At 40.5% G+C, this 26,653-nt stretch overlaps 1 long non-coding RNA gene across 3 annotated transcripts in view; it reads right to left on the bottom strand.

Moving 5' to 3' along the window:
• Positions 1-212: 212 nt before the first annotated feature.
• LOC116653786 overlaps positions 213-26,653 on the bottom strand; it is a 64,221-nt gene continuing 37,780 nt past the window's right edge. The window contains exons 2-5 of one of the 3 annotated variants that reach the window (XR_004308239.1): positions 18,255-18,406; positions 8,279-12,759; positions 3,708-4,462; positions 213-3,119 (exon numbers count right to left, since the gene is read on the bottom strand). This is a non-coding gene — a long non-coding RNA (uncharacterized LOC116653786). Of the gene's footprint in view, positions 4,463-8,278; positions 12,760-18,254; positions 18,407-26,653 lie in introns of all 3 variants that reach the window. The other 2 variants (XR_004308238.1, XR_004308237.1) reach the window with 2 other exon arrangements.

Here is a 26,653-nt window from a genome sequence, read left to right on the forward strand (position 1 = left end):
CCCTACAAGCATGTGGGGCTGCTGGCAGACCTGCACTGCTCCCTGTGAGTTTGCTCCCAAAGCCTTCAGTTTAGCAACCAGGAGGTGGGGACACCAGCTCCTCCAGCAAGCAGCAGCTGTGGGGAGCTGGGGCACGCCTGGCAGCACAGCTCTGTCTCTGTCCCCTTTCCCTGTCTGGGAGGCAGCAGCGGGGTTGTGCCGAGCTGGCAGCAGTCTCCAGCTGAATAGAGGACAAAGCTGGCGGCAGCGCTTGCCATGCTTTAACACCCAGGAAAGCAACGTCTGCTGCCCCTTTTTACAGCACATATAAAATTACCAGGGCTTCAAGAAGGCACACACAGTGCTCCACCTACGCACGAATCCTGAGGTCGGTGGGCTGGTAGCACTGCCTACTGTCAAGACCGTCTGACATTCCCAATTACAAGACCCTACTTTCAGCTGCTTATAACTGTCATATTTTGACCAGTAACTTGTCATTTTCCATTCTGGGCATCTGCCTCAGGCTGAATTTTTTTGGAAAGCTTCAGCCAAAACAATATAGCTATTCCCAAGGGCAAGGCCAGGGAACAATGTGCTGTTTTGTAATGGTAAAAGAGAAAAAGAACTGACATCCTCTTCTATAAGATGCACCACGTCTCCTCATGCTTTGGATAGGGGAGCAGAAATTTAGCCGACTTGTGACCTTTGTATTAAGGATGTTCCTTTCATTGCTGCTGTGAAAATCCATGTAAAAGTATGGCTAAGTGAGAGCACTTGAAAGAAATCCAACCCGACTTCCTCAGTAAAGACTTTCTGCAGTGGGAAATCCAAAAAACACTGCAGATCCTGTCCTGCAGCACTTGCCTTGCCCTGCAGCTCACCCCAAACAGGGCAGTCCCTTCCAGCCCCAACAGAGCTGCTCACACAGCACTACCCTCAGCACAGCCTCACACACTATAGGTTGCCAGGTATTATTGCCTGGCTAGAGCATCAGAACAAGATGTTCCCTGTGGCCCTATCACTGTGCCGTGGGCATGAAGACCACTTGGATTCCAGCTTTCAGACCACAAGGGAAATTAATTCAGCCATGCTGGCATAGGGGAGACTCAGGCCAGGTTCCGGGAGGAACTGCAGCCACAAGGAGTGGTAGGGACAGTCTGATGGGCTGGGTGAAGATAGTGGGGCCAGGCAGTGGGGCAGAGGTGGGAAGCCCAGTGCTGAAGAATGAGAAGGGGGCTGAGTCTTGGGAAATAATGGTGGGGGTTGAGACCATCACAGCAAAGACAGAGACCTGGAGAAAGGATGAGACATGAGGAAGTAGAGTGATTTGCACCAACCGGCCCTGCTGGCTGTCCAGGACCAGCAGTGGGCTGCAGGACCCCGATGCTCACTGTCAGAGGCTGCCAGATGATCTGCGTGATCCTGCCATGCCTGGTGGGAAGCGGCAGCTTTCCATCCCCAGCACCGCGTGGCTTTTCTGGGTTCACATCCCAGCAGCAGGAGCTCTCCGTGCTCTGGCAAGCAGACACCAAAATGAACAGCACACATTTAGCAGCCCCATGCAAAACGTCAGGGTTAAACGACTGTCGCAGGCTGACGGAGCAAGAGCTGGCAGCAGCCACGTCTGCAGGACTCCATTCAGCCACCTCACCCAGGACTCTGCATTCATCACAGCCCACTCAGCTTCCACAACACACAGATAAGCAACCTGCAGGAAGAACGTGTGACACCGAGGGATTTCCTACACATATAGGGAATTCCAGTCTTTCAAAATGTCCTTTGAACAGTGAAATCTGGATGAGAGAAAATGGAGGGCATTCTTCTCCTCGGAACTGTAGCTAAATGGTGCTCCGCCTTCACAAAAAGCTGATGTTTACTACTGCAATACATTTATTTTTAAGCTCAGGTCGTCTGCTGTAAAAAATTACTCAGACCATTAATTTTGGAAGCCAATGCTGAGAGATCATGAATGTTAAGAATTCTAATTATATTGGGTCTAGGAAATGTAATGAATAAAAGAGACTTTTCATAAGCATCTCAAGCCATAATATTTTAATGCTATTGGCATTAATTAAAATATCTGGAATTTTTAAAAGAACTCCCTCCCTTTTCCTTTAAATTTTTTACTTGTGCCACTGGAACAGCTAAAGCCATGAAAAACAATGTTCTTTGTGGTTGATCACCTCATTTATAATCATGTCATGGCAGGAACAACCTTTTGCTGAAATTCTGTTTATGCTTCAAAAATTTCCCCCTAATAACTCTGTCCCCACCCCCCTCCCCATGCCCAGATTTGTCTGCACAGGGCAGTGAAGATAAAAGTCCGGATAATTTGGCACTGTACAAGGGACTGAACTCCCTTCAGTGTCTGATTAATGGTACTATCCATCTCAGAAGATAGTGATTCCCTCCTTTACAGCTTAGGGGAAAAAACAGACTAACCTTTGAATTCATACTCCATCATCTTTCTCTGACATTTGTGGCTTTCTGCAGGACACAGGGCTGCAGCAGAGCAGCAGTAGTGCCATTCCCATGCTGAGCATTAGCAGGAGTGATGAGGACACCCAGTCTTCTGCTTTGTGGGGCCAGGGGATGGGTTCGGTGCCCTTTGCAGAAGTATTGTCTTTGCAGGGGATGCAGATACAGGGCAGGGCAGGCAGGTTGTGCAGCCTTGCTCCCTGCTATGTACACTGCGAACAGTTGCAGCTATGCTGAATGCAAGGAGAGAGCACTGCCATGACTCTGAGCTCTGTGATGGGGGTTACACCCTGACCTGAGAGTTCACATGAGCCCAGAAATATCAAATGCTCTTTTTTGCTCTTCTTTAGCTCACAGGTTTTTATTTGCTTCTTTTTGGTAGGTATCTAAACATACACTCGCTGGTTATTAATGGTGGGGCCTCACCTTATTTGATGCTGTTGTCACTTTTCTGTGTGCCTAATGAAAGGAGGGATGCAAGAACTGCCATGTGCTGCTTAGTCAATTGGCTTGATGGAGAATGGAGTTTTCCAGCAGCTGGAGGCATGGGAGCTGCTCCTGGTGCAACCATCATCTGGGCAGTGGCACAGTGCAGAAAGCTGCCTCCCTCCTGGGGCACTTCACCAGGTATTTTCACTTGAAAAGGCCAAAACTGTGGTTGCCTGAAAAGTAAAAACAGTATTTTCTGATGGATCAGGGGAAGCACAGTTTTCACTAGAGCAGCAAATAACAAAAATAGGAGGCTGCTTTTTATTTCCACCGAACTGGGCACAGTCTCCTCTGTCTCCGAGGCACTTGGCACAAAACAATGCTGCTCCTGTTGGGATGCTGCACGCCGGTGCATTGCAGAGAAGAGGCAGGTCACAGTTCCCTGGCAGCATTTCCCCCTCCACACAAATGTGCCAATTCAGCAGACTTCCCAGCTCATTCTGCTGATTCCTGCGCTGGGCACAGCCAGGTGTCACACAGGTGAGGCTGCACATGAACATGCAGGAGACCCAGAGGGTTTTATCTGTTTTCTCCATGCAGCTGAGAGAGCACTCAAAGGCACCTGCTGGGTTTGTATGTTCAGTGCCATGGAGAAGAAAATCGATGTGGGAACTGCAGATGGCTTCAATGTTTCAGGGCAATCCAGGCTGCCTTCCAGTGAAAACAGGACCAATTTATTCTTAAGAGCTTAACTTTACTGACCATTATATTTTATTTCATTATTCAAAGGCAAACACTGAGCAAGTGTTTTCTCAACATACCCAGTTCTTTCAGGTGGAAAGGGGTGAGAACCGTTTGTGCATCCTTTCAGTTGTTTTATGACTTCACGTGATTTCAGTAAGCTTTTATTCCCGATGTTTTTCCATGGCCTGAGATCCAGTACCATCTTCTTGTTTACTCTGCACTCCAGTGCTATCAGCCATCCTCAAGTGTTTGTCTCATCACCTCTGAGACTGCTCCCCTACTCAGGAAAACAACGAGGGACAAACTTTCTGCACTCTTCAGGTTTTTCTCCCAAATAAGCCAGAAAATGATGTTTGGCTCCTATTCTTAGCAAGCTGTGGGCTCCCCGCTGAGACCCCCTGCCCTGTCAAATGCTGACTAATCGTGCCTGCAGCAGAAGTAATCCAAACCAGGGAGCTATTCAACAGCAGCAGAAGGATCCATTAAAACAGATTATGTTCTCTGCTGCCTTTCAGCCCTCAGATGAGAGGCTCAGCATGCTGAAGCGCTGCCCTGGGGCACACGTACCCAGCAAAGCCACCCTGCAGAGTCCCCTTGGCAGCTCTGTGAGGCTCTTGCCTTCAGCAAATGGCACAGTTCGGGCCAGCAAGGTCTGTGTGCGCCGAGGGACCAAGGCTGCGAGGTGATGCTCACGGGCATCGTCCTGAAAACTGCTGGGATATTATTGTTTAGCTTCCTTATCCTTGGCACACACAAAGCAAAGCACCTCCGTATTTGATTTGATCTCTCCTCTGAATCTTCAAGGGGTGCAAACTCCTACAGGATTCAGTCCCTAGAGAAAAAAAAATGCACCGTAATGATGTCCTGGAGGTAACTCAGCCTCAAAACTCTGTGGCTGCCAGGCAACAGGAAAGGCCCAGGCCTTGATGAGGAGCAGGATTCCTGCCAGATGCTGGGACAAGCTGCTGGTGTTCACAGCCCTGATCTGGGGGCAGCTCAGCCCCAAGCTCTCTGTCTGCCCTAGGCGTTAAGCCAGCCCTGTGGGTTTGGGTATCCCTTTCAAGACTCTGTCTCAGCGCTTTCTTCCAATACCGACTTCTGGAAAGACCTGTTCCTCTGTCCCTCCATCAGCCAAGTATGGGCTCTGTGATACGTTTCTCTGGCTACTGCTGCTCAGATCCTGAGCTTTCTTTCCTCCCTGGAGGTGCCCACCTCTCTCAAAGTGAACCTCTGGGCTCTTCCATTCAGTGCCTCAGCCCAAGTGTGACTCCAGGCATTATTACTCTTGGGCTAATTATGCCATCCTGGCTGCCAGATTCATATCCTTCCTTCTAGCCAGTGGAATAAAATATGTCGTCCTTGTCACATCTCTGAGCTTAATGCAGCTATCTCTAGCTGCATCTAGCTGTGGCCACTAATAACACGCTGCTACTCTGCAGTGTGTCAGAAAGGTGACGCAAGCTAGAGGATGAAGGACATTGATAACAAAGAGTTTCCTTGATTGGACAGTGAAAAGCCACTCCTGCTCTGAAAAGCATCACCCTTGGTCAGTGACACGTGGCTGGACCTTGCAAGTCTTCCTCTTGCCCACCTTACTTGTGTGGTTTGAAAGCCACAGCCTGAGACAGCGGGGCAGGCATATGCAGAGTGTACCTATTTACCTTGCAGGTTTTTAAACCTACATAATTCAAATAGGCAATGTAAAGCAACAAAATCTACACAATTTAAATTAGCCTGACTTCTGAAGGCTGCAGGTTCCAGGACCTGAAAGAAAGCCTGCAGCTAGACTGAATAACAGAGGGAGGTCCTTTCAGCATACAAAGATCAACTGAAATTCAAACATACCTTTACGCCTAGTTTTTATCTAATTTCAGTTTCACACAAAATAATGTTGCCCTAGAAATAAAATTCCCCTGTACGGCTGCCACAGCTCTACAATGGCCATTTAGCGGAGCAGTAAAGCAGAGCACCAGGTACTTGACAGCTCTCTTTGTGTCACTCGCAACATGCCTTCTAATTCTAGAGAGCTACTGCCATGTACTCCAACAGGGTTTCTTTGCTTTCCTGAAGCAGTTACATGACTTAAGAGTTTGGTCATCTTTTCTGCTAATAGGAACTGCATATAGGAACAGGACACATGTAGAAAGCCCTGCACGTTAAAATCCAGCTAGCTCAGGACACCAGTAATAGGATCTATGCAGCTCTGCAAAATGAATTTTTATGATTTTCCCAGCTTAACATGGTAGCATTAATATTTCATCACTAGATTTCACTATGATTTTGGTCCTGTTACTGTCTCAACCAATTTATTGCTTGAGAAGGTTATTTTTAATCTTCAGCAGTAACTGAGAATATACCCTCAGAAAACCTTTCCCAGTGTGGAATTTCTTTGCTATTTCATTGTAATTGAGGTGATGATATATCCAACAGCTCTTTACAAGAAAAGGGGGTGGGAGGGAGGCTTGTCTCTTAGTTTCTAGATCAAAAGTTTGTATTATCCACTTGCCTGAATTTTTAATCATAGTATTTCTGACACTAAGAATGGAGAGAAAGAGTTAAGAATATGTGGCCTCATACAATGAGCTTGGGTCCAGCTCTGAGTTCCCCATCGAGCTGGCCTCTGAGGTGTTGTAGCACTATCACTTGCGCAGTTTGCCTTAGTAAAATGAAAGTGCTTGTTTGGACTCTACCTTCATGAAGGTTAAGAGTATGAAGGTACAGGCCAGATTTGTTGTTCTCTAGGCATGTAATGTAGGACCTGTGCCTCAGAGACAGCCTTGGCAGACAGAGAATGAGAAAAGGCCAATGGCTGCCCCAGAAAGGTAAGGGGATATATAAAATGGGAGAGGGATGCAGGGAATTCTCTACTGACCACTGACATGAAGAAAAGCTCCAGGATGCTCCCAGGCAAACAGAGAGAGGCACAGGACTGCCAGCCCAGACCCATGGCAAAGGGTTTGTCTGTTCTAAAACATTTGCTCTGTGCCAGCAGGTCACCAGAGGGATGACTCCTGCCTGTTCTGCTCAGGTTCTTCCCTGAATTCACCATGGAGAAGTATAGGTGTGAACAGTCCTTCATGGGTACCAAAACGATATGCCTAAGCCCATACTGGTACTCCACCTTTGAAATGTATCCTCATCACAGCAAAAACACAGTGCTGATGCAGCAGCTGTAGGTGTACAGCTTGGCAGAGCATTCATATCTGTAGACAATATTTCAAGACACAGATTCAATGTGTTTTGACGCAACAACCTCACAGTGGTCTCTCTGAACTCCACCTCATCCTCCTCCTATCTTAATCTCTGCAAGAGCCCGGAGGACAGCCCTGTTCCTCCTTCTCCATCAGCTTATCCAGAAAATATCTGTTCTTCTCCTTTGCCATGTCACACAGCTGCAGTCACAGCAGCACCTAAGCTCAGCGACAGCCTGAAAGGATCACTGTGGTACACATCACCAAATAAGCTCAAAGTTTCAATGCAGTGCATATAGCAATAGTGACACATGTCAACAGCACTCTGTCAGATCTCAGTACATTTCGGGTACCTGCATTTTGAGGGGTTTTACTGTTCAAACATTTCTCCTATAATTCCTTCTGTGGTAATCATGGCTCTTCTAATCTAGAGACTTAAAACCAATTCAAAGCAGAACTGAAGGACACAAGCATTGCACTCTGGCATATCACAGTTCTCTAAAATCTCCCAGCTCACCGCTAAGTGACCCCAGACAAAATAGATATGAGTGCATCAGTGTTTGTAAAAGGAAGCTTTGGGGAGAAACCAGGAGGTGGGCTCATCATTATCCCTATAACGACGTCCAGAAATGGCACTAATCCAAATCAAATGGCCAAACTTTGACACTTACAGTAGCAAACAACTTGTAAAAGCTTTCCTCGATTCTAAATACTCGGTATATTCTTTTTGGGAAAGATGAGCAACAGAGCAGACTTCCTAGTGAAAATATTTTCTCCCATAATCTTTCCTGATCTGAGAATTGTAACGAGCGCAAGGAAATTACAAGCTGCTGTAAAAAATTACAGAGACGAAAACTACCATTTTCTCCTGCATTAGAACCATTTTAACGTTGTTAGAGGAATACATCACAGCAATTTGGAAATTATTTGAATCATGACAGAAAGACTCACAACTGCAATATTTATCTTTCGGATACATCTAAGGGTGTTCCTGAAGATGTGTGAGATGTCACATTATGTGGCATTTTTGGGGGGGGGACTGGAGAAAGTCACTTTGACAAGTAACACATGTAAATTGCAGCCATTGATTATGGAGGATTTAATTTTATCTATTCTGTATTCATGGTATGATAAATAAAAACGACTTCAGTGGTCACTGTAGGACTGCAACAACTTCCACAGAAATGCAATTTATAGCTGCACATTTTTTAACGTTGAGCTTTGGCATACATTTGATTAAATTCTGCTTTCCAGAGCACTTAATGAGAATTCTAATTCTCTGGAGATTTCTGTAGGCATGACAGGTAAAGAGGAGTCTATCAAGTCATAGCTGTGATTGTTAGTACAAGGAGCTGGCTCCTTTGAAGAAAAATAAAATTCATAAGCATGCATATGTATCTTTGAATATTGCCAAGATACATATTGGCAGAGCAATAAATAGTACAAAGATCTATTACCTTTCTATTTATCGATGCATACAACTCCATGACACTTGTGAGGTACAGTGATATTCAGGAACATGTTTGAACTTAGTGGCTCCAGCAAATTGTATTTGCTTTGGGTTCTGTCAAAGAATTTGATATCGATTCAATCTCTTAATATTCAACAAGTCACCTCATTGCTTTCCCTGTGTGCCTGATAGGGAATGCCTAGGAACTTTCTCCAAAGGACCCAAAGTCATCTCCTGGCTGTAGGCTACCTAGTGCTGTAAATAAACAGGCTAAAACAGCAAAATACCTTTTTCTTACCTGCTTCTTTTGGTATCATTTCACCTCTACTGTCAGATCACGTTCATTTTTATAAGGACTATCTGTCTCATTCTCACAGTCTTCTTCTTGAAGCAGCTTGGCATAAAATGTCATCCTTCTTGGTACAAATCCCTTGGATCTCCAGACAGTATGGTTCATTCCTATAGAAATCTGTAGCCACAACTCAAGGCAAATGGAGAGTTGTTAAATTCAACAGCGAATTCAGCTCCAGAAGAGTTTTGTCCTTGCCCACAGATCTAGGAGAAAGACAAAACCTCCCACCATCTGTTAGGGGAAACTCCTCGGAGCTGCAAAAGTTCATAATAATAAAATATCAGCTGTAATATTGTGGAGGGTATCTGCAGGATGTAGCTGGATGTACAGCACACAGCTCAAACTGAACCCAACAGTTTGCCTTATTGCAGCCTTCCTTCCCCTTGGCCTGCTGATGAAACGTGTGAGTGAAATCCTGAATATCTCAGTCAGTGGGGTTTTAAGCTTTGACACAAAAGTAGTCCAGTCATAGAACACAATCTGCAGATCTGAAGTTAACTGAAGAGCTCAGTATTTCATGTCCACTTTTCAGATGGGGAACCATGGCATACAGGCAAGAGTTCTGCCATTCAAAACAACTGGGACAGCAGTAAAAGTGGGAGAAACTGTACCCCAACACTCAGTCATCAGGTCACAGTATTACTCTTGAAGTGGGAATACTTCTCCTGCTGTCATTATCATTAGTCCTGGAATTTAACTACAATCAGAATCCTCCTAAAGGACATAAATATACATGATAAACTAGTACTCAGTGTTTCAGTTCTCACTATTTGAACTGTTATTTCTAATACTGACCAGCGCTCGGTAGCTAATTCTTAAACTGGAATTAAAAATAAAACACAGAAACAAAAAGAAAAACAAAGCACATGCAAAGAACAGATTAAATATAGCTTGTGCTTATGCTGATTTCCAGAAATAGGTTAATAAACACCGCTTAGATGAAAGGAGCCTGAAGCGTTAAAGAAAGAAACCAGGTCTCACTTAAGTGATCTTTTAGCAGGAATCAAATTAATAAATATAATATGGATTGCTGACAAGGTGCTTGATCATTCTCTGCAGTAAGGATTTTTTTATGTATATATTATATTTATTTATAGATTTATATGCATGAGTTTGCGTATGGGCTGATTCCATTAACACTTCATTTGAAAATGATAGATGGCATTTTTATTTAAAAAGAAAATATGAAAAAGTCCTGATTTGCTACAGTAAGTTAGAATACATGACATTACTATGACATGCTGTATTTTCTTCTCCCTTAACCAACACAAGCCTTCAGCATAGGACTGTGCTAGTAGGAAAGTATACAAACATTTTATTTAGTCCATAGGCAATTTTCCTCTAATTCAATCTGAAATGACACAAAGTATTTTTCTGTAGGAAGGTGGAGGACAAAATAAAAAGGGAGACATAGAAGAGACTTAATGAGATCGTGGAACTCTTTCTTAAGCAGTACAGCATCTTAATTTCTGGTAAATTCAAGCAACCTCCATCTGGGGGTTGATTCTGTCAGTCTGTATCTACGTCTGTCTGCCTTTATCCATCTCTCTAGGCATTCATCACCGTGGTTTGGGAGCACCACTGAAGGAAACAGGAGCGTTGTATGCAGCATAACTGCAGAATCCAGCCCCTATTTGACAGTGATCAAGTCTGACATTGACAAGCACTTATACCCCATTCTCTGGCTCTTTTTTTGTTTGTTTGTTTTTGGCCTCGGATATACGTGTTGTCTGGCAAAAGTTAAAAATAAAACGTTTAGTGCTACGCTGTGGTCAGTTCTGTGCTTCTGCAGTGAGGGGGAGGGGAGGGGAGGGTGGAGGCAGGCATGGCTCAGCCTTCTGCACCACTTGCAGCAAGGTCAGCCAGAACTGCTGCAAGAGCAAAGTTGCTGCCACCCAGAGCACGTGGCTCCTTGTAAAAGATGTTCCCCTCCCAAAAGTAAATCACCTGAAAGGTCCGAGAGAGGCTGAGGCGTTACTCCCCCTGATGCAGGCAGCAGATTTAGCTGGCCACACCCCACTGTAACCAGCTCCTGAGCCTCGGGGCTCTCTGAAAATTTTCCATCAAAACTTTCGTGGGAAGTATCTGATTTCTTTGAAAATGTCAGCATGTTTTTATTTCATTCTTGCTAGACAAATTGAATAAAGGAAATGGAAGAGATATGAGCAGAAACATAGAAAAAAAGCAATGGCCAGGGGAAGGGAAATTGTTCAGCTTGTCAGTGAGAAGCCAGTATTTTCAGCTAAGTATTCTGGATTAAAATTGTACCTGTCAACAGAATTTTTGGGGAAACACACCACTTATTTACGAGCAGCCCCATTTCAGTTCTTTATGGACTACAAATGATAGCTACTCTCTTCTCAGTACCAAGGAGATGGGTACAGGCAAAACTCCCCCAATCTCCAAACTTACTGAGCCTTTAGAAGTGTCACCATCCTGCTCTAGATCAGCAGTGCTCGGGTTTCATCTAAAAGGACTTTGAGTTAAAAGCTAAAATAATTTTGTAGGAACGTGGAAACAGAATGAATGAGAATGAGAATAAATGAACAGAGACCACTGACCTACAGAGCCCAGTCTGCTGTTACAGCATGAAGATGCGTTGCTGAATCCCTCAGATGTACCCATTTTCACAGCTAAGAGTGATTTTCCCCACAGCTCCTGTTAAATGCTTTTCCAGAAACCCATATTCTGCATTAGAAACTCTTTGCTAAAATACAAGGTAAAATTACTGATGAGTGGTTTTACTCTTAGTTGTTTATGTATCAATATTGTTGAAGCTGAAAATGTTCCTCCTCATCATGTTTATGGCTCCCATCAAATGATTCACCTTTTCTTTGCTCCTGCCCTAGGTTGAATTCCTTTCAAACACTAGTGGCCAAAGTTGTTCTCCACATTCCTAGGGAAGTTGTTATCAAAGCCTTCTGCAGTCCTACTTTGACTGGAAATGTTTCTTCTGAAACAGTGCCAAAATATATGCCCAATTCTCCTGTATCAGTCCAACAAGCCTTACCTTATATTAGAAACTGTCATTGGTCCCCAGCTACATGCACTTGCTACTTGACCTGTTGAATGTAATCCCATTTATATTTCTCCAGTCCTTGAGGATATGTTATTTGTATGGTCTGAGCCTCCTTGCTATTGACAATTCTCTCCCAGCTTAAGCCATCAGCACATTTCTCAAGCAGCTTCTTATTTTTTTGTGCCTAGCTGATTAATGAAAATATTAAGGGATAGAGGTCCCCAGAATGTGACTTCAGAAACTCCATTTTTATCTCCCTCTAACCTGGTATTTCTTCTTTCAGCATCATCTGTTATCTGCTTTAGCCAGTTCCTACCCATTTTACAATTCTGGGTATAATCTTCATTTTTTCCAGTCAAATGGTTCTCCATGTAGCTCTGTGTCAGATGCTTCTCTCACAGTGGATATACATCACATCTATTGCTATGTTATTTGTCTAAAAAGATCAGGATAACCTAAAGAAAGATTATCAAGATAATCCAGTAAATCTGCTTTCGGTAAACCGATATTGTGTGTTATCCCACTTCCGCCATTTGCTGTGTTTCCTATTACTTTTCTTTCCAAAAGCCTTGCATATTACTGATGTCATGCTAATATACCTATACCCAACTAGACTGCAGTTTTTCCTGTCTTAAATATAGGAATCATGTCTGAAATTTCTCATACCACCGATACTTGAACATATTCCAAAATACTCTTTAAGATTCACACGTCAGTTCCTTCAAGCTACCATGACACAAACACCAAGAAATAACTCCTTGATTTTTGTGTCATTTCCATTCTTCTGTGAAGCCAATTTTTCCCCATTCAAGTTCAGAGTCATCGTCCAAATTGAACAGTGAAGCACAAAAAATCATCAAAATTTTTTTTTAAACCACCTGTGCTGTCGTCAAACTCATCCCCTTTTAGCCATCCACACTGTTTCTTTCCTTGCTATCATCTAGCCTTGATTGTTAAAATACCCTACCATGTATTTTATCTTCTTGTTCAAGTTCTACATTGACATTAAATCTTACCTTTGCAATTTTGAACTTCAAGTTTCCTGTTGATCAATGTATTTCCATTTCTGGAAGACTGCCATTTCTGAAGTTATAGAATTTTCCTTCGGCAGAAATATCTGTAACAGAACAATATCAGAAGAACATTTATTCTAAAGCATTGCCAAAATTTGTTATTACCTATTATATGGCAAAACGCAATTTCTTTATACTTACTTACTTCAATAGTGCCTTATATTTGAAAAGTGTTGCTTCACAGATTCAGTACAGTAGATTTACTGAAGCCTAACGTTCACGTCTGATTGGAAAGCAAACTTCTAACCCTGTAAGCAGTTGATACTGCGGATTCTGCATGGCCCACCCGCTATGCATATTGATTGGGCTAAAATGTAACCATGCAAAGTGTAGCTGCAGCTGGAAGTGTCTCTCAATCAAAACAAGACTCCTGGATCCAGATTTAATCTTTCTCTGACTCTGTATCAACTTTGCAAGTCAAAAGAGGGTTTCACTAATAGTCACCTTTGAAAGCTCACTTTCAGATCTGCAGTCAAACTCAGCCTTTATTTTCTTCTCCCTAATCACCAGCACCACAGACTCTATAATTAGCAAGTGAATGACAATTCAGGGCCTGCTGAAAAGCCCGAAGAGTGAGTTCATTTGATGATCAGGCCTTTTAATTGAAACTGCAAAGAGGATATTGCAATCCACCCCTTTCTCCTTAGTAATTTTGACTTCATAAGGCTCTGAGCATAAAAGTATATTGTGGGGTCTGATGAGGTTTTTGTTGACTAAAGGAAAAACAACTCTCTTAAATGTACACTTGTCAAACCTTCAAGTTAAACCACGAGGCTGCATGTTTGTATAACCCTTTCTCTGAATACAGTCATCCTTAGAAAGGCTCAAAGTTCTGGAGCACATAACAATCCCACAAATTCCCAGTTTATTTGTATCCTGACAAAGGTTAGACTCAAATGCAGTATGGATCTTGTTTCATTGGAAAACTGATGCATTACCAAAACATCTATTTGTAATGCCAATTCATTTTACTCCTAATATTTGGTATAATTATATATGCTCTATGGTGATTAATCATTTGCCGATCATTCTTCTAGGCTATATATGAAAAAAAATATCCTATTGCATCTGTATTAAAGGTGCAAAGAATGACAGCTGAGGCAGGAGAGACGGGGGACAACAACAAGAAAGAGAGGGGAAATGGCTGCAGTCAATGAACAGTTTAACCTGGAGAACACCTGAGACAGAAGAATATTCTGTGCTACAGGTTAACGTCGCTACTAAAGCAAAATGCACAAATGGGATAAATTTAGGCTAGAAATTAGAGAGTTTCTAATCAGAAGAGCAGAGATGTTCTGGAACAGCCTTTCAATAAGACTGAGGGAATAAAATCCAACCACTCGTATAATGGAGCTTAATATAAATGTACAGGATTATACGATTTGAGCACCAGTAACAACAGGGGATTGCACTTCCTGCTTGTTTCCATTGTGAATTAACAATGCAACAATCAGACTTTTACTTGAACTGTTATCAATAACAATGTGTAATTTTACATGGCTTATGTACTGCTAGAGCTGAGAGCCTCTTCCAAACTCCCCAAAATAAATGCAATGAGCACAAAAGCACCTAACAAGCTTGTGCGCTTTAAAATGTGGTTAAAGTGGAACGTGTTAAGAGGAATGAGGTGGTAAGCAACTGAACCACAGCTCAGCCCAGGTCTTTCATTTCAGAGTGGTATAACAGTACAGCCAGACCATTCTTCTCAGAGCCAAATCTGGGCAAGATTGTCATCTCTTAGAGTGTTCTTAATGAATTACTTTGAGAAGCCACTAGCACAAAAGAAAATCCGTATATAAAAACTACTTCTTACGCCAGGTATGAATTTTCTAACTAAAGGTGACAATCTTCATACTCTGCAAAATGTGCACAGAAGTAATAAATCCAGTATTAAATAACAAGTTCTCTATGCCTTTGGCTATATTGCAGTTTCAGCCGGCTTTCCCGCATAATAACAAGTCACTGATATGCTTTCTTTAGACCCACAACGATGGCAGAGAGTTAAATGTAGGAAATATAGGAAGAAGTTCTTTGTGATGCTCTTTTTGGCCAGAAGCATGCCATATAGGAATTTATCTTGTATTTCATTGTGACAATGTTTTCCTATCATTTCACTCAAATTATCATTCATGTACAGTATTTATTTTTAATTTAAAATTAAAACACTGAATAATTAAGTACCACAGAGAATACTAATGTGTGGAACAAAGTGGGACAAATAGACTCTGTCTACAAGATTTCTATGATCCTCTCCCCATTAACATAAGCATGAGTTCTACTGGGTATTTACATATTAGATTTGGCAAGCAATAATACAATGAGAAGTAATTTCTGCATTAATATTTTCTCTTTCAAATAAGACAAGTTCCTGAACTTGTCAAACATAAATGCAAAATTATGAAAAACAATCTTAAGCAAAAACTCTTGTTATTAAAATGCATGGCAACTAATTATTGATCTGATGCTATTCTGCATAAAGACACCATGCTTGACTGAACAGAAATATTTTAAAATCATTAATATACATGTGTTTATTTTACTGAATCTAAATTGGAAGTGGTAGATTATTCTTACTGTCTAATGAATCAGGAAGTGTGACAATAAGCTGTACAGTGCTAATGTATGATATCTTTCTCCTTATACTTTCTGCCAAATTAAAACTAAAACACTACTGGAAACCTTGAACAGCCATAATATGAAAATCAAATGTGAATTGATATTAGAAAAGCCACAGTACCTTAGATTGCTCCAGGCAAACACACAGAGATACAATACTAAACACTGTCTTTGTATAAGAAAGGATAGGAAAAAATCTCTTATGGGACATGCTGCCAGTTGAAGCTGAAGCCCTGTCAAAACTGCAGTTTCTTCTGTGGGAACATGGTGAAATCGAAAATCTTTGTGCAGCTGGGGTTTCTCTTCCCTTCAGTCTCCCACTTAAAACAAAAAAATAAGCGAAATTCAGTTCACTGCAGATTTGCCAATGCATCATTTCACTCTAAGGACAGATTAATAATTTCTGAACTTATTTCAACTGAATTTCATGGCCAAGATATCCTGTAATTTTACATCTCCGCACAATGACCTTTATATTGTACTTATTCTACAAAATATCACTGGCAACATTTTTTCTATTCCAACAAGCTTCAGGATACATATATCTTGATATTACTCTGAAATTACTGCACTGTGGAGTGCTTCGTAAATAATCAATGGCATGTAGCTCATTCACTGTAAAATTCTGAAGAGCATAATACTGAAGATTGCTCATCTTTAATGCACTTTGTACATGTCGAAGTTAACATCTATGGAAGGTACAAGCCCATTCTGATGAATCCCTAAATCAGCTACACCATATAACTCTGGATAACCACAAACATATATTGTACCTGTTGCACAATGTGACTCCCCCACAGAAAGTGCTGTGACAGAACAATTCACCTCTACAGCCTTAGCAACGCAAAATCTCTTCAGCATCTTCTTTACAAGAATGCTTGTACCATCCTTAGCACATTTCCTTTCAGTGATTCATGGAGACAAAGTAACAAAGGCTGCTCTCAAAGCTGAATTCATTTTATGTATGTTTCTATCCCACTGTCAGAACACACAAGGCACCCAAATGGTATGTGATGCACCCAAAAGACACCATGTGACTGAACAAATTCCCCCAAGTGTTCTCTTCTAGGGAGTCTTAACACATTAGTACACTGCTTGCATATAGATATCCTATCTAAAAGTCAGTTATTACACTCTGAAAAAGTTTTCAAGACTCTTGTGCATCACTAATGTCAGAGAGAACTAAATACCAGGTAGGAGTTTTCTTGTATAGTGTTGGAGACAATTAGGAAAGTTAGGACAGTTTGTTCGTATAGAAGGTAAAATATATTATTAGTTACACTGGTGACCCAGAGATCAGCAAGGTGAAGTAACATTTTTCTCCCTTCTGCCAGCATGCGATGCTGCTCCACTGAACACATGAAACGATTACTCTAATGAAAATACACAGTACATGGTATTCGTTAACAGTTGCTATAACACTACACCATACGAAAGAGATAAAAACTATTAGAGCGTCCACAGGAGAGCAGCAGAGATGGTGAAGGATCTGGATGGCAAGGTGTATGAGCAACAGCTGAGGTATCTCAGTATGTTCAGCCCAGAGCAGAGGAGAATGAGGGCAAGCCTCATGTCAGCCTACAGCTCCTGATAGGGGGTGGAAGGGCAGTGCTGAGCTCTGCTCTCTGGTGACAGTGACATGGCCCAAGGGAACGGCATGGAGCTGTGTCAGGGGAGGGTCAAGCTGGGGTTAGGGAAAGATTCTGCAACAGAGAGTGGTCTGATACTGGAACAGGTTCCTCAAGGTCACAACACCAAACTGCTTCAGTTTAAGGAGCATTCGGACAGTGATCTTGGACATATAGTTTGATTTTTTGGTGGTCCTGTGTTGGAGTCAATGAACCTTGTTTGTCATTTCCAGCTTGGGATATTCTGTGGTTCTGTTCTATAATTCTCTGATCTTTTGTACTCTGTCAGTGTTGAGTATGCAATATGGTGCCACTGTGATTCACTGCTCCTCACCAGGACATCTATTGCTGTAGGCTCTCCTAGCAGTGGCAAACCACTCTTGAAATGCTCTCGTTATTCTTCTGCTGATGTATTTAATTGCTTTTGTAGATATTGATCTGCTTTTGGAGTTGTTGGAACCAAACATTGCTTTCCATGAAAATGTTTGGGAGAGGGATTTCTGTAGGACTGAAAATCTCCAAAATTCTTCTTTTCAAAACTTCCCTTAAGGCATTTTTTTCAGAAGCAAAGGAATGATTCATATGGAACATGGTACCAATAAAAACTGAAACAAGCAATAGTTCTTTACTATAAAACCCTATGAAAAAGGATATTCACAGGTCTAAACCAACATCTTTACAGCCTCAAGCCTTTAGGCTATCTCTGGGACCAGTATCTCCCATCTGCTTTTAGTAAAGCTCTGATAGAATCTAAGAATGGCTTATTTTGGAAGGGACCTTAAAGATATGGTGTTCCAACTCTGTAGGCATGATTGCCACCCACTAGATCAGGCTGCCTAGTGACCCAACCAGCCTGGCCTTGAATGCCTCCAGGGATGGGACATTCACATTTCTCTGGGCAACTTGTGCAAGTGCCTCACCACTCTCTGAGTAAAAAATTTCTTCCTATCATCTAATCTAAATTTTCCCACTCCCCACTATCAGACTGTGAGTGTGGATGTGGCAAGCAGGACTGTGATTTTATTTTGTTGAAATCACTTTGCAGTGTCAAACATAAAATTCCCTGAAAACTTCTCACTAGATTTGAGCACAGTTCTCTGTCTTTCAGAAAAAAAAACAAGGCAGCCAAAGAATAAAGCTGTAGGTAACACTAACCACCTTGAAAGGAATTGCTTCATTTCACTTACCCAGCAAGACCACATAAAGATTTCACAGTAGAGTATGCTTTTGGTTTTTCAAGTACAATTCATTCAAACTACATCCAAAATAACCTTATATATAGAAATAATACTCACACAAAGTAATCAACGAAAGAAGGTAAGTGCAGAATTGTCATTCTGGTCTCCAGGGATTTGAGTGAACAGTTGTCCAAACTTCCTGTTCCTCTTCCTGTCTTCTCTTCCTCTTCTCCCCTCTACAGTTATCTTTTCACCTTTATTCGCTGCTACTGCAAGACAGAAAAGTATTTTATTTGTGTTGTGGCAGTACATAAGAATTCATCTCATAAACAAACACCACTGTATTATTTGTTTTATGAACTTTGGAGTATTACAACATTATTTCTATCATTGAACACGGTTAAAATTGTAACATTTGTTCTCACATTGATCAACTCCTTCCTTTCAGCCTTTCCCATCACTGAAAACTGTCAAGGATATAAACATGCAGATGTAAAAATAAAGATTTTTAATAGATTATATCTCTATGAATTAGAGTAGCTTGGATGGGGTCAACAGGTCCATAGTGATTTGCAGCAGCTGGAGATGCTTATCCCATGGCATATTGGCCCCATATACATATTTGGGAAGAAAAAAAATTCAGCATTGCATTTACAATGTTTTACATGAATCTTCAATAGAATCTCAACAAATATTTTGAACCTTCACCCTAAGAACATATTGAATTGTGAAAATTGTGCTCTTCTTTTGATGTAGCAAGTTGAGAGCTCTTAGTGAATCAACTTTATAATGAATTCTTTCAGATACTGATGAAAATGGTTCACTTACTAAGGAACTTAGCTTGATTTTGAAATTAATGTGGTAATTTAAAACTACTTTGATAAAAAAGGTTTAATGACATCTGAAACCTGAAAAGGATAAAAGATGGAAGCTCAGTGAATAAAGCATTTACTGTTCTTGTTCTCCATTTTCAGCTGATGACTAACATCAGTACTGTTTTCCGGGATATGTGTTATGTCATCACATAACAAATAGTTCAAGTCCAGTTCTTCGTGTCTGATGGACAGACATGACATGGAATGAAATATCCCAGGTAAATTCTGGCAGCATTGAAACTAGCAGCATAACTCTGTTACCTCGATGGTCTCAGCTTGCTTTTAACCTTGACAGAATAATTTAATGAAAGAAACTGAGAAACAGAAAATGCTATAAGTTGTGGATCACCAGTTCAGTGTCATGTTATATCCTACAATCTCAAAAAACTGCAGTGTTCACCCTTGATGCCTAAAATTATCATCTCTAGGGACATGTTCTTGATACAATGTAAAAGATGAGGACAAGCAAAGGATTATTTTCAGAGGCTTGGATTTGGTCATCAATAAAAAGCTGTTCATATGACCAGGAACAGCCTAATCTTATTTTCTCAATGCATTAGGAAATGATTCATTATCTAATCTTATTTACATCATGGGCATCCAAGTCATTCTCTTACTCTTTTTTTAATCCTTAAATCCCAGCTAAATAGATTATACCAGTACAATTTCTGTTTGAAAATCCTACTTCTGATTGCCTGCTGGTAAAAATAAATAAATACTATCGTATGTATTCAGTCTAAGCATTGGAGTCTAGTCATCATCTGGGGTAAATGGGGATTTCTTCTTCAGAGATGTAATCATCTGCATCCATTTTCTGAGTTTACATCTATTGAAATTTTGGCTAATATTTTGAGCAGAGAGAATTTCAGGATCCATCAAGTATTTTCTAAAGTAAATGTGGTTAACCATCATACTGCATCAGTTGCTCTGCAAATTTTATATCATACATTAAAAACAGCTCTCAGTGACACAGTGTTGGTACCTGCATCAAAATAAAAGTGGATGTGCAGTTTTAACATCACAAAAGAACAGAAGACTACTTTAGATGAGCAATACAAAACTTCATATGTTCTATAGAACTTAATATGTTATACAGATATTTGTATGCATAAATATCCAAATAACCTGTAAAATTTCAAAATGAAAAGTGTTTTTTCCCAAAAATCTTAGCAGTAGTTTTCTCTACAGTGCAGAGAATTTTTTATTATTTTTTTTCAGTTAGTCTGGTCCACATTTTTAGCCCTTGTAAATCTTATATTCTGGCCAGAAATATTTCTGAGGCTTTCTGAGTAATCTGGATTGCCCATTTTTCTTTCTGCAGAAGGCAAACTCATGCACTAATGTATGGCTGCTCCATACTTCTGTCCTTGCCCCCACACATTAAAGCCTACTGTAACTCCTCCAATCCTAATGACCAAATTCTCCATATTCTCCATATGTCTAGTTACTGCATAAATGCATAGTCTTTGTTACTGATAAAACAGAATTACAATGGGCTTGACATTTGGAATCTTAATTTTGTCACGTGGTCTCTGTAATCACAATATCCAGTGCTTTCAGAAATTACAGGGATTCTCTCATCAGAGAAACTGAGGCAAAGACAAATGACACAACTTGCCCTGATACTGAACTCAACTGAACTCAAATTGAACTCAAATTTCCTCAGCCTGAACCTGATACTTACTTTAACTACTGGACCCATCTCTCACTAATTTAGTAAGAAATTTAAAAGAAAATTGTATGTTATACCCATTTGTCTCTACATGATTCTAGCATTAGATTTTAATCCCTTGGTCTACTCTGTTACTAAAAATGTATGACACGGATCCAAAGGAGACTTCCAATTGATTAATGATAAGGCTCATAACTAAATCTGCATAGATACAAGGTTGCATGAAATCCTAGGAAGACTGATCATATAAAAAATTATTTGAGTGGAAAAAAAAAATAATATTAACATTGTCCAGAAAACAGGAGCATCCATATTTTTCCTGAATAGAATGTAATTACAGATTTCTCATTGATTGGTAGGAACTTTTTTGTTTGGTTGGAATTTTGGGGGAGTTGATTGCTCGGTTTACTTTTGGTTTGGTTGCTTTTGGGTGTTTTTTTTTTTTGTTTGTTTGTTTGTTTTGTTTGTTAGTTTGGTTGCTTATTTGTTTATATGAATGAGGTAGTTAACAAGGGAAAGTAAGAAGCCCTAGGTGTATTTGACTGATCCATCTAATCCATTCTCAAGTTTAACAGGCAGCAGCACTAAACAGGGTTTGCAATATGTTAGGACACATTAAGAAAGAGATATATATGAAACAGAGTCAATAAAATTACATTTTTACTTTATAAGACCCTGTGGTGATAGACCAAATTTGGAATCTAGTTTCCAATTTTGGTCAGGAGAGTGGAAGACGAATGTAGACAAAATGGAGAAAGCCCAGCAGAAGGCAACCAAATGACTAATATACTAGAGGCGCAAAATGTAGTAGCTGAGAGAATGATGAAATGGGAATTTTTTAGCCTCAAGGAAAGGTGATTAGGAGGTGAACAGACTGAAATATTTAAACTACCTATGGGTTATTTTAAAATTAAGCCTGAAGATCGATTTGAAGTTTACTGACAGATCAGAAATAAGGGATGCAGGATTACATACAGCATTCTCTCAGGTCACTAGTATATGAATTAGATGCCTGTATTTGGAAACTACAGCACAATCTTTGTGTACCGAAATATAGGTACAGCCTTTTAATAACCTGGCGTAACTGGTGGGAGCTGAGGGCTTGACCATCTGCAGCATCAGCAACCAAACCCATCACGAGAAAAAATTTCCGGGTGAGTAGAAACTGCTTTGTCCAGAGCATCTTCATTCAGAGATGGGGTTGTTTGCATCTTGTTATACTTACACAGTGATTAAATGTCTGGTTTCCAAGTGAACTGCCTCGTTCCCTGCCAGTAGTAGCAACTTAGGAGGTAATGTGTTCAGTATAACTCTTGGATGATACATCCGTTATTCACTTAGCTTTAGCCACCTCAGGTAAGTCAAGGCACAGAATTTAAGCTAGTTACTTCAGCCCATACTGCAGTCACCAGTAAGAGGAAAAGATCCTGCCTGGGCAGCGGTTCATACTCGTCTTATGGTATGTGCCTGAAATAGGTAAAATTAATTGCTCTCTAGAGGTGCCTTTCTCTTTATCTCTACTGGCAGCCTCACAACTAACTAGGCTTGAGTCCCAGTGCTAGGTGCCTTTCTGGCAAACGTTACCATGATGCCTCTCAATTATGAAATGCATGCTGGAGTTCGTGATCACGCAGGAAGAAAACAAACTGAAGAAAATTCAGGGCTGTACCTTAGACAAGGTAGATGACACTGAAGACAAGATTTAATTCTCCAGAGTAAAGTGAGAGAGATGATGAGGAAAGGTAAAGAGTTCAAGCTCACTTATAGTCATTCAGGAATCCAGGAGTTAAGCAAAAATTTTTGATGAACAAACAGTTCTGTTTGTCACTGATGGATGAAGGCTGTGAATCTGCACTGAGACAGTACTGACACTGTGCTAAAACAATGCAGACTAAGAAAAATAAACTGTACCCAAATAAAGAAAGGAGTAGGATACAGTGGCTATTAAGAGTGAAATATGATGTTTTTAATTAGCAAATGCTAATTGTAGAACCGAATATACAATGGAATGGAAGCATCAAATCTCAGGTGAAAGTAGGAGATAGCAAAATGCTATTAATCTGAAAAGGTATAATGAGGAAAACAAGGTAAGAGAAAACTGAAAGGCTGGTTGCTCCTTCCAGCAAGAAATGTTGTTATCAATAACAAATAAACTGGAGACTATCTTTCTTCATTCTGATACAAATTTTACACAGCATAACTCATCTTGAAGTATATTTTTCAAATTAAGAAACATAAACATGAATGATATTTATTTTCAAAAATAAGGTAAACTTGATTAAATCATTGAAAATCAGTTATATACTGAAAAAAAATAAAAGGAGAGAAGTGATCAATTCCATACCAGTGATATAAATAAGATCAAAAAAGGGAAGGAGAGAGCTTTAGGTGTATAATTAGATGCCCAGAAAATAAGATAAGTATGTAAATATATATGCAGACAATAGATAAGTGAGTCAAACAAAATGGCCAACTTCTGTACTTTTAACATTAATTTAGTACTAACTGGTAAAAAATGAATAGTGAAAATGTACTTTCTGATGGACTTGGTCTCCTTCAGAACCTAATGGTTTTCTGTACTACCTGTGTGAGTGAATCAACAGTGTCATAATTCTCCAGGACTTTGTTTCAAAAAAATGAAGCAGGCTAATCAATAAAACACAATTTGTTCACAAATAGAATTCAGTGATGATATTATCAGATCTGAAATATTTGTAGGGAAAAGGCCATTACATCATGTATTGCTCTTATTAGTGTCAGATTATTTATTTTTATTTTTTTTTTTAAAAAAAAGTAAAAATATGCAGAATACAGTATTAGGCAGAAAAGAGATTACGGTGTGCTGGTAAATATCTAAGATCAGATAAAGATGATAAAATCAAAATTAATTCCACCAGAGCCGTACAGAGCCCTACAGATTTCAGCTGAAGAGTCTGGAAGCTACGTACAGTCTTGCTGAAGCACAAAATCATTGATATATGTAGTCACCACAAATACCAGAAAAAAATATTAACACTAGTCACTATGCCACTACAAATCTGTTCAGTTTTTTTTTTCTAACATTAAATGGTTTGGTTTTACAGAGTGGTAAGACAAAATGAATGTGATAGGAAATTGCAGGTACTGGGACAATTTATATTAATAAATATTTAAAATAGTCATGAAAAATAAAAGTTTAAAACACAGCTAAACAGCCCTACTCAATTATCTGTGAATATGCATGTTCTTCAACGAGTACAAAGGCACAGTGAGACTGGTTGCTAACTTGATAGTTTTGCTTACTTTGGTATTGCTGCCTAAGCCTGAAAACGTGCCGCAGTAGACCAACAGTACATGCAGAGTGACAGCAGTAAATAAGTTAAAAAATAAAAATAAGGGTTTCAAAACACCTCACTTCAGAGTCTGCACCAAACATCACCTATCGGCTTTAGTAGGAAGGTATGACTGTCACCATAACCCCACAGTTCCAGGAGATCTGCATCTCCTCCTGCAGAGACTGGCACTGACTTTTGTTAGAGGCAAGGCTGGACAGCATTAATCTATTAATCAGTCAAACCAGACAGTTCCTTTCCTTCTTCTTTGCGTGTATTTTTTAGAAGAAAATTAAGGGCAGTATCAAAAGAAACAGAAGGATATATGCATACTGTAAGTACTAAACTAGTACATGTCTGTGTGTTGGATGTAAATACATTTTAGAAATAATTGTTTTTCATCATGAAAATATAATTATGACCTTCAGTACATCCAGACAGAAAGACAAGATTCCTATTGTTACTTCAGTCTTCCTGTGAGGGAAAGAAGACGATCTGTCTCCTATAAATAGCTCCAGAAAAATGGCAGCATGTTTCTGCTCACACTCTGACAGGGAAGGACTTGACTGTTTGAAAAAACAGGAGTTGCCAAACGTGCTGTGAGTAAAGCTAGGGCTGGTCTTATACAGCTGGCAGTGCAAGTGTAAGATAGAAAATGAGCCCATGGCAATATCACGTAAGGAGAGGCTGAAAATTATTCTATGTGTTTTATCAGAAACTTTGCCTGAAAATGTCAGATAATCTGCAAACAGTGAAGGCTAATGATGGGGCTCTTCAAACACAAAGACTCGTGGCTGTGTGGCCCCTGGGAGAGTCTCTCTCTTTCATCAAGACCAAGCCTGAATAATGCGTTCCTTTAATAACAGTTTTCTATTCCCCAGCTAAATGGCTCCATGCCTTCTGGAGAAACATGCAAGGGGAGGGTCAGGAACCAGAGACATCCCCTGAAATGCTGCTGTGGCTCACAAGGCTGTGCACGCTCACTCACAAAGACTCTGAAAAAGGAAGGGAGAGGGACCCTCTGGTCCACAGGCTAAGTTTGCTTTATTTGGTGCACCAGGCTTCAGGCACACACTAACTCCTTGTTATTCATCTCTATGACATGATACCAGCTGCTGGACTTTGAGGTCCTCCATTGGGTCCAACTGAACATGAGGTGGGTCATGAATGTACAAAACAGGACATTAGGTTTTGGGACTCTTCTCCCTCCCTTGTCACAAGCATAAAGCATGATGGTAAATGTCAGCTAAACATTTTGTGCCCGTTTGCTACTTACAAACAGGGATAGTAAAGCACTTTTTTTGTATACAGCAAAATAGCCCCTCTCATTACAACCTAAAGTATGCTTTCACATATCAAGTTGATAAATACAGAGGACCTGTACATTATTATCAATCTTACACAGGGCAAGGAAGGGCTTTGGATGTTATGAGGTCCTACTTGTTCTCCTCCTGCCTTCTCATCCCCTCAGAATGCCCCAGACATGAGCTGAGATGATGCTGTGATGGTAGCTGAGGGAGGGCTGGTGGGTACTGAAGTGTGGCTTTGTCAGTTTAATAAGTCGCTGCTCTTGCAAAAATGGCTTCAGTCTCTAAACTTAACCCCTGAGAACTTCAATTATTTTATCTACCAATCTTTTGGATTACTGACACCCTCTAAGGGAAAAGCTGTTGTCTTAGATTAGCCAAAGTAGCTACAATGCTGTCTTCCTTAGAGACGGAGGATGACTTAGCTCTCTTATCCTTGGGAAATCTATATAATCCGGAGATTAATCCAGAAGACCCTAATATTTTGCAGCAAAAGGCCATTCCTAACAAACTGATTTCTCTCTAGCAAAGCTAGCTTTTCACTTTCTCTTTCAGCCTGGAGTAAAAAGAGCTGTAATTGTCCTAATAAAAGCATTTTAGCATCACGGATAGCAACTGTCATAACATAATTTCTTGCCTAGATAAAATTTATCCAGAGTGCAAAATGGTTCCTGTATTCCTCACTGTGAAAGGAGAGCTAATTGCTATCAGTTAAACGAAAGCACCAAGGAGACTAGCCTCCTCTTGGCTCTCCTACAGGTATGTTAGGCTTCAAAATACTTGGTACCATATGTGTGTTGACTTTGAAATCATTGTGGGATACAAAATAATGCACACTGTCTCTCTGAGCTGCTTCATTAGCCTGATTTACCTCCAAGCTTCCCGTTTCAGGCAAGTCTGATGGTCTTGCATACAAAAAGATCGGTCACAGCGCTCTGCAGCAGGAGCCAAGCCTTTTGTCCTCCTGGTAAGAGGCAATACAGAGCAGTACAAAACAAAAACAAACCTTCCCTGCAAAAGTAGTCCATCAAATTAGCAGGGCATTTCAGATACAAAGATCTTGAAATTCTCACTTTTGCTCTACTTTGGAGACAAAAGAAAATCCTCTTTTAGCAACAAAACAAAGTCCTTGACATATAGCTTCTAAAATAACTGATCGATCAATCTTCCCCTCTCTCTCTCCATCTATTAAGAGAAGATTGCATGTTGTTTGAAAAGAAACGTCCAAGAAAGCTGGACTGTGTGACAAAGCAGAAGCCAGAGCCAAGGAAGCCAATAAAAGCTGGTTGCTCCAGAGGATGAGGCAACAAGGCAGGAAGAGCCCAGCACTGCTGGAGCAGGGTTCAGGAAA

The sequence above is a fragment of the Coturnix japonica genome, chromosome 8 (assembly GCF_001577835.2).
Source record: "Coturnix japonica isolate 7356 chromosome 8, Coturnix japonica 2.1, whole genome shotgun sequence".
Taxonomy (NCBI): Eukaryota; Metazoa; Chordata; class Aves; order Galliformes; family Phasianidae; genus Coturnix; species Coturnix japonica.